Source organism: Nerophis lumbriciformis, linkage group LG39, assembly GCF_033978685.3.
Source record: "Nerophis lumbriciformis linkage group LG39, RoL_Nlum_v2.1, whole genome shotgun sequence".
NCBI classification, from domain to species: domain Eukaryota; kingdom Metazoa; phylum Chordata; class Actinopteri; order Syngnathiformes; family Syngnathidae; genus Nerophis; species Nerophis lumbriciformis.
This window is the reverse complement of record NC_084586.2, coordinates 2,635,405-2,648,294: the sequence shown is the minus strand read 5'-3', so window position 1 is coordinate 2,648,294 and position 12,890 is coordinate 2,635,405. Positions and strand designations below refer to the sequence as shown.

Here is a 12,890-nt window from a genome sequence, read left to right as displayed (position 1 = left end):
CCCGCCAACTCCCCTGACCTTAGCCCCATAGAAAATCTGTGGGGTATTGTGAAAAGGAAGATGCAGAATGCCAGACCCAAAAACGCAGAAGAGTTGAAGGCCACTATCAGAGCAACCTGGGCTCTCATAACACCTGAGCAGTGCCAGAAACTCATCGACTCCATGCCACGCCGCATTAACGCAGTAATTGAGGCAAAAGGAGCTCCAACCAAGTATTGAGTATTGTACATGCTCATATTTTTCATTTTCATACTTTTCAGTTGGCCAACATTTCTAAAAATCCCTTTTTTGTATTAGCCTTAAGTAATATTCTAATTTTGTGACACACGGAATTTTGGATTTTCATTTGTTGCCACTTCAAATCATCAAAATTAAATGAAATAAACATTTGAATGCATCAGTCTGTGTGCAATGAATAAATATAATGTACAAGTTACACCTTTTGAATGCAATTACTGAAATAAATCAAGTTTTTCAAAATATTCTAATTTACTGGCTTTTACCTGTATATTTTACAAAAATAAAAATTTTAATAGCACATGTTTGTACATCATCAATAAAGTAAACTTTATAAAAATCGATTGAGAAATAAGCAAGTTAGGGATTTATTTTTCGATTTACGACGCATTGTCTTGCATTGCCTCAAATGGGAAAGTGGCCCCCACTAAGATGGCCGCCACGTAGCTCATACGCTATACAGTGAGTTGACGCAGACGTTTGGCCCTGAATCTGACGTCACGGGACGTCCTGCCTCATGATTGGCCAGCGGTGGCCGCGTGACCCTACCTGACCATTCAGAGACGAGCGCCGAGCTCGGGGTAGGCGTGGCCCAGGGGGCGGCCTTCGGCGTCCGCGGGGGGCGAGCAGAGATGACGTCAGTGGACCAGAGGCTGCCTGTGCCTTGTTGTCAGCGGCCGCTTCAAAGCAGCAGAAGAAGAAGAAGAAAGAAAGAAAGTCAAAGCCTTCGCTTGTGTTGTGTTTGCTGTGTCTGCAGGAAGTGTTCGCCTCGCCGCCAACATGCTGGCTGGCGGCTGACGCGGAGGTCGACCCTCTTACATAAGCCGCAGCCGCGCCAAGACGCAGGATAGCGGATTGAGACGTTGCAGGTTAGTGCCAAGATATTTTTTATTTTACACCCCAGAAAACACTTTCCTGACATCCGCCTGCTCCTATTTTACTTAGCTGATAGCAAGGCGGCGCCATTGTTTACTTCTGACCACAGCTGCTCGCTAGGGGGGGGGTTGCCACCGGGTCAAAGGTCATTTTCGCTGTAACTTGCCTTTTACTCTTTGTCAACAACACTCTTAACTAGAGATGTCCAATAATGGCTTTTTTTGCCGATATTCCGATATTGTCCAACTCTTAATTACCGATTCCGATATCAACCTATACGGCACGTTATTATGCCTAATTTTGTTGTGATGCCCCGCTGGATGCAATAAACAATGTAACAAGGTTTTCCTAAATAAATCAACTCAAGTTATGGAAAAAAAAAAATGCCAACATGGCACTGCCATATTCAGAGGTGGGTAGAGTAGCCAGAAATTGTACTCAAGTAAGAGTACCGTATTTTCCGCACCATTAGCCGCACCTAAAAACCACAAATTTACTCAAAAGCTGACAGTGCGGCTTTTAACCCGGTGCGCTTTATATATGGATTAATATTAAGATTCATTTTCATAAAGTTTCGATCTCGCAACTTAGGTAAACAGCCGCCATCTTTTTTCCCGGTAGAACAGGAAGCGCTTCTTCTTCTACGCAAGCAACCGCCAAGGTAAGCACCCGCCCCCATAGAACAGGAAGCGCTTCTTCTTCTACTGTAAGCAACCACCCGCCCCCGGAAGATGAAGAAAAAACGCGCGGATATTACCGTACGTTTCATTTCCTGTTTACATCTGTAAAGACCACAAAATGGCTCCTACTAAGCGACAAGGATCCGGTTCATGAAAAGACGCAATCTCTCCATCTGCACACGGATTACTACCGTATTTCACAGCAACTGATATTCCTGTGAACCGCACTGTGGAACGGGAGCACGTACGGTGAATATTCGCACCACAGGGAATGAGAAGTCATCCTTCACTGTGGTTCTAGCTTGCCATGCTAATGGCCAGAAACTTCCACCCATGGTGATATTCAAAAGGAAGACCTTGCCAAAAGAGACCTTTCCAGCCGGCGTCATCATAAAAGCTAACTCGAAGGGATGGATGAAGAAAAGATGAGCGAGTGGTTAAGGTAAGTTTAAGTTTACGCGAAGAGGCCGGGTGGCTTTTTTCACGCAGCTCTGTCCATGTTGATATACGTATGTTTGTGATTGCACATTTGCGTACATTTTGGGAGTGAACAGAGTTGTTAGAACGCTGGTTTTTAATATATTATTTAAGTTTGACTGACCTATCTGACTGTTTTTTTGACATTCCTTTAGCGCAGTTAGATGCGGCTTACAACACGGGGCGGCTTATTGGTGGACAAAGTTTTGAAATATGCCGTTCATTGAAGGCGCGGCTTTTAACCCAGGGCGCCTTATGGTGCGGAAAATACGGTACTGTTACCGTATTTTCCGCACTATAAGGCGCACCGGATTATTAGCCGCACCTTCAATGAATGGCATATTTCAAAACTTTGTCCACCTATAAGCCGCCCCGGACTATAAGCCGCGCCTACGCTGCGCTAAAGGGAATGTCAAAAAAACAGTCAGATAGGTCAGTCAAACTTTAATAATATATTAAAAACCAGCGTTCTAACAACTCTGTCCCGAAATGTACGCAAATGTGCAATCACAAACATAGTAAAATTCAAAATAGTGCAGAGCAATAGCAACATAATGTTGCTCGAACGTTAATGTCACAACACACAAAATAAACATAGCGCTCACCTTCTGAAGTTATTCTTCATTCGTAAATCCTTCGAATTCTTCGTCTTCGGTGTCCGAATTGAAAAGTTGGGCAAATGTGGGATCCAAAATGGCCGGTTCCGTCTCGTCGAAGTCATCGGAGTCAGTGTCACTGTTCAGCAGTTCTGTGAATCCTGCCTTCCGGAAAGCTCGGACCACAGTTGTGACCGAAATATCTGCCCAGGCATTTACGATCCACTGGCAAATGTTGGCGTATGTCGTCCAGCGCTGTCTCCCTGTCTTAGTGAAGGTGTGTTCGCCTTCGGTCATCCATTGTTCCCACGCCGTTCGCAGTCGTGATTTGAATGCCCTGTTGACACCAATATCCAGCGGTTGGAGTTCTTTGGTTAATCCACCCGGAATGACGGCGAGTGTTGTATTTGTGTGCTTCACTTGTTTTTTGACACCATCTGTGATGTGGGCGCGCATGGAGTTGTATATCAACATGGACGGAGCTGTGTGAAAAAAGCCACCCGGCCTCTTCGCGTAAACTTCCCTTAACCACTCGCTCATCTTTTCTTCATCCATCCATCCCTTCGAGTTAGCTTTTATGATGACGCCGGCTGGAAAGGTCTCTTTTGGCAAGGTCTTCCTTTTGAATATCACCATGGGTGGAAGTTTCAGGCCATTAGCATGGCAAGCTAGAACCACAGTGAAGGACGACTTCTCATTCCCTGTGGTGCGAATATTCACCGTACGTGCTCCCGTTGTATCCACAGTGCGGTTCACAGGAATATCAAAAGTCAGTGGAACCTCGTCCATGTTGATAATGTTCTCTGGCCGGATCTTTTTTTCAGCTATCTTGTTTTTACAATATGCACGGAAAGTAGCCAGCTTTTCTTGAAAGTCTTTCGGCAGTTGCTGTGAAATAGTAGTCCGTGTGCGGATGGAGAGATTGCGTCTTTTCATGAACCGGATCCCTGTCGCTTAGTAGGAGCCATTTTGTGGTCTTTACAGATGTAAACACACAAAGGAAATGAAACGTAATATCCGCGCGCTTCTTCTTCTTCTTCTACGCGGGCGGGTGGTTGCTTACAGTAGAAGAAGAAGCGCTTCCTGTTCTATGGGGGCGGGTGCTTACCTTGGCGGTTGCTTGCGTAGAAGAAGAAGCGCTTCTTGTTCTACCGGGAAAAAAGATGGCGGCTGTTTACCGTAGTTACGAGACCGAAACTTTATGAAAATGAATCTTAATATTAATCCATATATAAAGCGCACCGGGTTAAAAGCCGCACTGTCAGCTTTTGAGTAAATTTGTGGTTTTTAGGTGCGGCTAATGGTGCGGAAAATACGGTACTTTAGAGATTTATTACTCAAGTAAAAGTAAGGAGTAGTCACCCAAATATTTACTTGAGTAAAAGTAAAAAGTATGTTGTGAAAAAACTACTCAAGTACTGAGTAACTGATGAGTAACATACACACACACATATATATATAAATATATATACATACATATACATTGATATATACAGTATATAATTTATATGTATTTATTTTGCTGTTTTTGTTTACATGTTAAAGATGTTTTAATGAATATACATGCATGTTTAACATATAGATTCCTTTCTTTCATGAAGACAAGAATATAAGTTGGTGTATTACCTGATTCTGATGACTTGCGTTGATTGTAATCAGACAGTAGTGATGATAACGTCCACGTTTTCAAATGGAGGAGAAGAAAAGTTCCTCCTTTCTGTCTAATACCACATGAAAGTGGTGGGTTTTTGGCATCTTATTTGTCCAGCTTCCATATTCGTTTTTATACACTTTACAAGAAATATATTGGCGTCAAACTCCTTAGCTTGCTAGCTTGTTTGCGCTGGCTTTCGGAGACTCTTGTTTTGAAAGCGCAGGTGCGATGGAGCGGCACTTTTATTGTGAAGACAGGAACTGTGCAGTCAGTCTTTAGGCTTTTGACGGGATGTACGGTTGAAATAAAACAGTATCTTTTTTCCTTCACACTTTTGATTGATTGATTGGAACTTTTATTATTAGATTGCACAGTACAGTACATATTCCGTACAATTGACCACTAAATGGTAACACCCCAATAAGTTTTTACACTTGTTTAAGTCAGGTCATGTGACCACCTGGCTCTGTTTGATTGGTCCAACGTCACCAGTGACTGCATCTGATTGGTGGAACGAAGTGAAACGTCACCAGTAAGGCAGGCACTATGAAGGTCTGTCTGACAGACCAAAACAAACAAAGCGTGCATTAACAGATCGATAAAAATTAGTAGCGAGTAGCGAGCTGAATGTAGATAAAAGTAGCGGAGTAAAAGTAGCGTTCCTTCTCTATAAATATACTTAAGTAAAAGTAAAAGTATGTTGCATTAAAACTACTCTTAGAAGTACAATTTATCCCAAAAGTTACTCAAGTAGATGTACCCACCTCTGGCCATATTTATTATTGAAGTCACAAAGTGCATTATTTTTTTTAACATGCCTCAAAACAGCAGCCTGGAATTTGGGACATGCTCTCCCTGAGGAGGTTGAAGTGGGCAGGGTTGGGGGGTTGCAAGGGGTTCTGGGTATTTGTTCTGTTGTGTTTATGTTGTGTTACGGTGCGGATGTTCTCCCGAAATGTGTTTGTCATCCTTGTTTGGTGTGGGTTCACAGTGTGGCGCATATTTGTAACAGTGTTAAAATTGTTTATACAGCCACCCTCAGTGTGACCTGTATGGCTGTTGACCAAGTATGAATTGCATTCACTTGTGTGTGTGAAAAGCCGTAGGTAATTTGGGGCTGGGCCGGCACGCAAAGGTTAAGGTTTACTGGTGCTCTGTACTTCTCCCTACGTCCGTGTACACAGCGGCGATTTAAAAAGTCATACATTTTACTTTTTGAAACCTATACCGATAATTTCCGATATTACATTTTAAAGCATTTATCGGCCGATAATATCGGCAGTCCTATTTTATCGGACATCCCTACTCTTAACCATGCAAACATGAAATAGTTCATGATAAAAGGTGTGCTTTGTATTGTGTATGAAGGAATAGTCATACCAGAATTTGAAGAATTACCTATGAATTTCCACGATTATCGATACATAAGCCATACCACGATTAAAAAAAAAAGTGTTTTGAAAGTGTCAAGTGTTTAAGATCAGTGTGTAACAACATCATTCAAATATCTATCAGCTGCCAAAAGGTAAATATAATAGAGATCCACTGATATGTTTTTACACATTATTAGTAGTCAACCAGGCAGTAAAAAAATTGTACTTCAGTAAACATTTGGACAAAGCTTTTGTTTGTTTTTTTAGGAAATGTTCTAATTAGAGATGTCCGATAATGGCTTTTTTGCCGATATTGTCCAACTCTTAATTACCGATTCTGATATCAAGCGATACCGATATATCCAGTCCTGGAATTAACACATTATTATGCCTAATTTTGTTGTGATTCCCCGCTGGATGCATTAAACAATGTAACTTTACCATGAATTGATCAACGTGGACCCCGACTTAAACAAGTTGAAAAACTTATTCGTGTGTTACCATTTAGTGGTCAATTGTACAGAATATAAAAAAGTTAAAGTTAAAGTACCAATGATTGTCACACACACACTAGGTGTGGCGAAATTATTCTCTGCATTTGACCCATCACCCTTGATCACCCCCTGGGAGGTGAGGGGAGCAGTGGGCAGCAGCGGTGGCTGTGCCCGGGAATCATTTTGGTGATTTAACCCCCAATTCCAACCCTTGATGCTGAGTGCCAAGCAGGGAGGTAATGGGTCCCATTTTTTTATAGTCTTTGGTATGACTCGGCCGGGATTTGAACTCCCAACCTACCGATCTCAGGACGGACACTCTAACCACTAGGCCACTGAGTAGGTGTACTGTGTATATATGTACTGTACTGTGAAATCTACTAATACAAGTTTCAATCAATCAAAAACAAGGTTTTCCAAAATAAGAGAACAACTTCAACTCAAGTTATGGAAATAAATGCCAACATGGCACTGCCATATTTATTATTGAAGTCACAAAGTGCCTTATTTTTTTTTAACATGCCTCAAAACAGCTTGGAATGTGGGACATGCTCTCCCTGAGATAATCCTGATACCCACTACAACTATGGGAAATACTATACTTTGACTTTCACAAAGTGCATTATTTTTTTATTTTTTTTAACATGCCTCTAAACAACAGCTACAAAAACAATGAAGGCACACAATTCAGTCCAGTGTATAACAGAGCATACTTGCCAACCTTGAGACCTCCGAATTCGGGAGATGGGGGGGGGGGACGGGGTTTGGTGGTAGCTCGGGGTGAATATTGTAGCGTCCCGGAAGAATTAGTGCTGCAAGGGGTTCTGGGTATTTGTTCTATTGTGTTTATGTTGTGTTACGGTGCGGATGTTCTCCCGAAATGTGTTTGTCATTCTTGTTTGGTGTGGGTTCACAGTGTGGCGCAGATTTGTAACAGCGTTAAAGCTGTTTATACGGCCACCCTCAATGTGACCTGTATGGCTGTTGATCAAGAATGCCTTGCATTCACTTGTGTGTGTAAAAGCCGCATATATTATGTGAGTGGGCCGGCACTCAAAGGCAGTGCCTTTTAAGGTTTATTGGCGCTCTGTATTTCTCCCTACGTCCGTGTACACAGCGGCGTTTGAAGAAGTCAAAAATTTTACTTTTTGAGACCGATACCGATAATTTCCGATATTACATTTTAAAGCATTTATCGGCCATCTCTAGTTCTAATGTTTTATGTGGCGCAAATCCATCCATCCATTTTCTACCGCTTGTCCCTTTTGGGGTCGCGCGGGGTGCTGGAGCCTATCTCAGCTGCATTCGGGCGGAAGGCGGCGTACACCCTGGAATGTTGTTTATCATCAAACACTTTTATTACGTGTGTCTGAGAGGAGCATCAACATTTGCATTTCAAAATATGGCAAATAGACTGGGAAAATTGGTTAAAAAAAATATGGCAATTCTCTACATCACGGCAGCGCGGTGCGTCTGCCTCACAATACGAAGGTCCTGGGTTCGATCCTGCACTCGGGATCTTTCTGTGTGGAGTTTGTTAAAGTTAAAGTACCAATGATTGTCACACACACACTAGGTGTGGTGAAATTTGTCCTCTGCATTTGACCCATCCCCTTGTTCACCCCCTGCGAGGTGAGGGGAGCAGTGGGCAGCAGCGGTGGCCGCGCCCGGGAATCATTTTTGTTGATTTAACCCCCAATTCCAACCCTTGATGCTGAGTGCCAAGCAGGGAGGTAATGGGTCCCATTTTCATAGTCTTTGGTATGACTTAACCGGGGTTTGAACTTACAGCCTACCTACACTATTCTCCCTGTGACTGCGTGGGTTCCCTCCGTGTACTCCGGCTTCCTCCCGCCTCCAAAGACATGCACCTGGGGATAGGTTGATTGGCAACACTAAATGGTCCCTAGTGTGTGAATGTTGTCTGTCTATCTGTGTTGGCCCTGTGATGAGGTGGCGACTTGTCCAGGGTGTACCCCGCCTTCCGCCCGAATGCAGCTGATATACAGGTAAAAGCCAGTAAATTAGTAAATTTTGCTAGCATGCTAGCAGCTAACGGGCTAGGATAGACTGACCATACGTCCTCTTTTCACCGGACATGTCCTCTTCTGCGGAGCTATCAGGGCGGAGTTTCATAAATACCTCAAATGTCCGGCATTTTGAGTATTGTTTACAGAACGTGCAGTACGCTCCTTAAAGAGGAACATTATCACCAGACTTATGTAAGTGTCAATATACAGGTACGGTAAAAGCCAGTAAATTAGAATATTTTGAAAAACTTGATTTATTTCAGTAATTGCATTCAAAAGGTGTAACTTGTACATTATATTTATTCATTGCACACAGACTGATGCATTCAAATGTTTATTTCATTTAATTTTGATGATTTGAAGTGGCAACAAATGAAAATCCAAAATTCCGTGTGTCACAAAATTAGAATATTACTTAAGGCTAATACAAAAAAGGGATTTTTAGAAATGTTGGCCAACTGAAAAGTATGAAAATGAAAAATATGAGCATGTACAATACTCAATACTTGGTTGGAGCTCCTTTTGCCTCAATTACTGCGTTAATGCGGCGTGGCATGGAGTCGATGAGTTTCTGGCACTGCTCAGGTGTTATGAGAGCCCAGGTTGCTCTGATAGTGGCCTTCAACTCTTCTGCGTTTTTGGGTCTGGCATTCTGCATCTTCCTTTTCACAATACCCCACAGATTTTCTATGGGGCTAAGGTCAGGGGAGTTGGCGGGCCAATTTAGAACAGAAATACCATGGTCCGTAAACCAGGCACGGGTAGATTTTGCGCTGTGTGCAGGCGCCAAGTCCTGTTGGAACTTGAAATCTCCATTTCCATAGAGCAGGTCAGCAGCAGGAAGCATGAAGTGCTCTAAAACTTGCTGGTAGACGGCTGCGTTGACCCTGGATCTCAGGAAACAAAGTGGACCGACACCAGCAGATGACATGGCACCCCAAACCATCACCCAACCATGCATATTTTGCATTTCCTTTGGAAATCGAGGTCCCAGAGTCTGGAGGAAGACAGGAGAGGCACAGGATCCACGTTGCCTGAAGTCTAGTGTAAAGTTTCCACCATCAGTGATGGTTTGGGGTGCCATGTCATCTGCTGGTGTCGGTCCACTCTGTTTCCTGAGATCCAGGGTCAACGCAGCCGTCTACCAGCAAGTTTTAGAGCACTTCATGCTTCCTGCTGCTGACCTGCTCTATGGAGATGGAGATTTCAAGTTCCAACAGGACTTGGCGCCTGCACACAGCGCAAAATCTACCCGTGCCTGGTTTACGGACCATGGTATTTCTGTTCTAAATTGGCCCGCCAACTCCCCTGACCTTAGCCCCATAGAAAATCTGTGGGGTATTGTGAAAAGGAAGATGCAGAATGCCAGACCCAAAAACGCAGAAGAGTTGAAGGCCACTATCAGAGCAACCTGGGCTCTCATAACACCTGAGCAGTGCCAGAAACTCATCGACTCCATGCCACGCCGCATTAACGCAGTAATTGAGGCAAAAGGAGCTCCAACCAAGTATTGAGTATTGTACATGCTCATATTTTTCATTTTCATACTTTTCAGTTGGCCAACATTTCTAAAAATCCCTTTTTTGTATTAGCCTTAAGTAATATTCTAATTTTGTGACACACGGAATTTTGGATTTTCATTTGTTGCCACTTCAAATCATCAAAATTACATGAAATAAACATTTGAATGCATCAGTCTGTGTGCAATGAATAAATATAATGTACAAGTTACACCTTTTGAATGCAATTACTGAAATAAATCAAGTTTTTCAAAATATTCTAATTTACTGGCTTTTACCTGTAGGCTCCAGCACCCCTGCCACCCCGAACGGGACAGGCGGTAGAAAATGGATGGATGGATACATCACAATAACTATGTGACTGTCACGCTACAATGGGGGGGGGAAAAGTGAACTTTTTTCAAGCGGTACAAAAGGGCTCGTGCCTGAGCAATGCTTATTATTATTACTTACCTACTTTTTTACATTACTTATAATACATCGCTTCACTAATCATTACTTTTTTTAATACTAAATGCTGGTATCATGTGTGTATACTGTATATCTGCTGATGTAGTTCTGTTGCAGTTCAATCAATCAATCAATGTTTATTTATATAGCCCTAAATCACAAGTGTCTCAAAGGGCTGCACAAGCCACAACGACATCCTCGGTACAAAGCCCACATAAGGGCAAGGAAAAACTCACCCCAGTGGGACGTCGATGTGAATGACTATGAGAAACCTTGGAGAGGACCGCATATGTGGGTAACCCCCCCCCTCTAGGGGAGACCGAATGCAATGGATGTCGAGTGGGTCTGACAAAATATTGTGAGAGTCCAGTCCATAGTGGATCCAACATAATAGTAAGAGTCCAGTCCATAGTGGGGCCAGCAGGACACCATCCCAAGCGGAGACGGGTCAGCAGCGCAGAGATGTTCCCAGCCGATGTTGTAAAAACAAAAGGCCGATATCGAGAAGAAGGGGAAAAAAAGCCAAATATCGGCGCTGAAAATCGGGTCATCTCTAAACTTTCTCTTGTTTTAAGTTTATTTTGAACATGAACACACTTGGGCTTCACGGTGGCAGAGGGGTTAGTGCATCTGCCTCACAATACGAAGGTCCTGAGTAGTCTTGGGTTCAATCCCGGGCTCGGGATCTTTCTGTGTGGAGTTTGCATGTTCTCCCCGTGACTGCGTGGGTTCCCTCCGGGTACTCCGGCTTCCTCCCTCCTCCAAAGACATGCACCTGGGGATAAGTTGATTGGCAACACTAAATTGGCCCTAGTGTGTGGATGTGAGTGTGAATGTTGTCTGTCTATCTGTGTTGGCCCTGCGATGAGTTGGCGACTTGTCCAGGGTGTACCCCGCCTTCCGCCCGATTGTAGCTGAGATAGGCTCCAGCGCCCCCCGCGACCCCAAAGGGAATAAGCGGTAGAAAATGGATGGATGGATGGATGAACACACTTACAGTATAATACATCACACAATTTCATATTATTTCTTTTTACATCATGTCCGAAAAGGAGTAGGAAGAAGCAAAGCTTATTTAATCCCTTTTCCACTTCAGAGCGCTTACAAATACACATGTTCATTTACTGTCTTCTTTTTGTATTACAATTACATCAGTGAATGATTTAATACAGCAGTTATTGTAATAGATGATTAAGTCAGCCATGATAAACATACTGAGAAGAAGAATATCCCATTTTCAATAAGGTTGAAGGTATTTCTCATAATTACTCTTTGTACTTTGTAAGCACTATTCATTTGAACAACCTCTTAAACTGGATCATATCAGTACATTGTTTAACTTCTTTGCTTAATATATTCCGCAGGTTAATTCCACATACTGATATGCTAAAGGTCTTAAGTGCTGTACGTGCATACAAATGTTTTAAATGAGTTTTTCCTCTAAGGTTATCTTTCTCCTCTTTAGTTGAGAAGAATTGTTGTACATTCTTTGGTAGCAGATTATAGTTTGCTTTGTACATACTTTTAGCTGTTTGCAATTTTACCAAATTGTTGAACTTCAATATGTTTGACTCAATAAGTATAGGGTTTGTATGTTCTCTATATCCAACATTATGTATCAGTCTAATTGATCTTTTTGGTAACACGGTTAATGAATGGAGTGCACATTTGTAGTTGTTTCCCCATATTTCTACACAAACTCTATATCGAAAAAAACCTCACAGTATATCAAAACAAATACTGTGCTTATGAATAGGATCGTAAATAGCTATTTTACATTGTAAAAAGAGCAGCAGTGGCGTGGAGCCTTCATGTACATAAACAATATTGTTATTAATATTCTTTAATATGGTGGTAGTGTCATGTCGTTTGTAATGAAATAGGCTAATAAAAAGGATAAAACATTTATATTAAGACATCTTTTTTTTAGGGCTTAATAGATTATTAGTGTTGTGCAACACAACTGTTTTTCTTTCTAAATTGATAGAGTAAAATTCCGGCTGGTGTCGGTGATATCGGTACTTTGTGCAAATACATACTTGCCAACCCTCCCGGATTTTCCGGGAGACTCCCGAAATTCAGCGCCTCTCCCGAAAACCTCCCGGGACAAATTTTCTCCCGAAATTCAGGCGGAGCTGGAGGCCACGCCCCCTCCAGCTCCATGCGGACCTGAGTCCGCTTTCCCACGATATAAACAGTGTGCCTGCCCAATCACATTATAACTGTAAAATGATTGAGGGCGAGTTCTTGGTTTCTTATGTGGGTTTATTGTTAGGCAGTTTCATTAACGTCCTCCCAGCGCGGTAACAACACACAACAGCAGCAGTCACGTTTTTTGTCTACCGTAAAGCAGTTCGTCTGCCGTAAACAGCAATGTTGTGACACTCTTAAACAGGACAATACTGCCATTCAAATATTTATTTTATTTATATATACATATATATATAATAAAATAAATAAATATATATATATGTATATATATATACATATATATATATATATA

The 12,890-nt window shown here is 42.3% G+C and overlaps 1 protein-coding gene across 1 annotated transcript in view; it reads left to right on the top strand.

Annotated features, from left to right (window-relative positions):
- Window positions 1-874: 874 nt before the first annotated feature.
- The window catches only part of ormdl3 (ORMDL sphingolipid biosynthesis regulator 3), a 30,148-nt gene continuing 18,132 nt past the window's right edge, over window positions 875-12,890 (top strand). The window contains exon 1 of the mRNA XM_061931652.1: window positions 875-1,106. The gene's annotated coding sequence lies outside the window, so the exon portion shown is untranslated. The remainder of the gene's footprint in view (window positions 1,107-12,890) is intronic.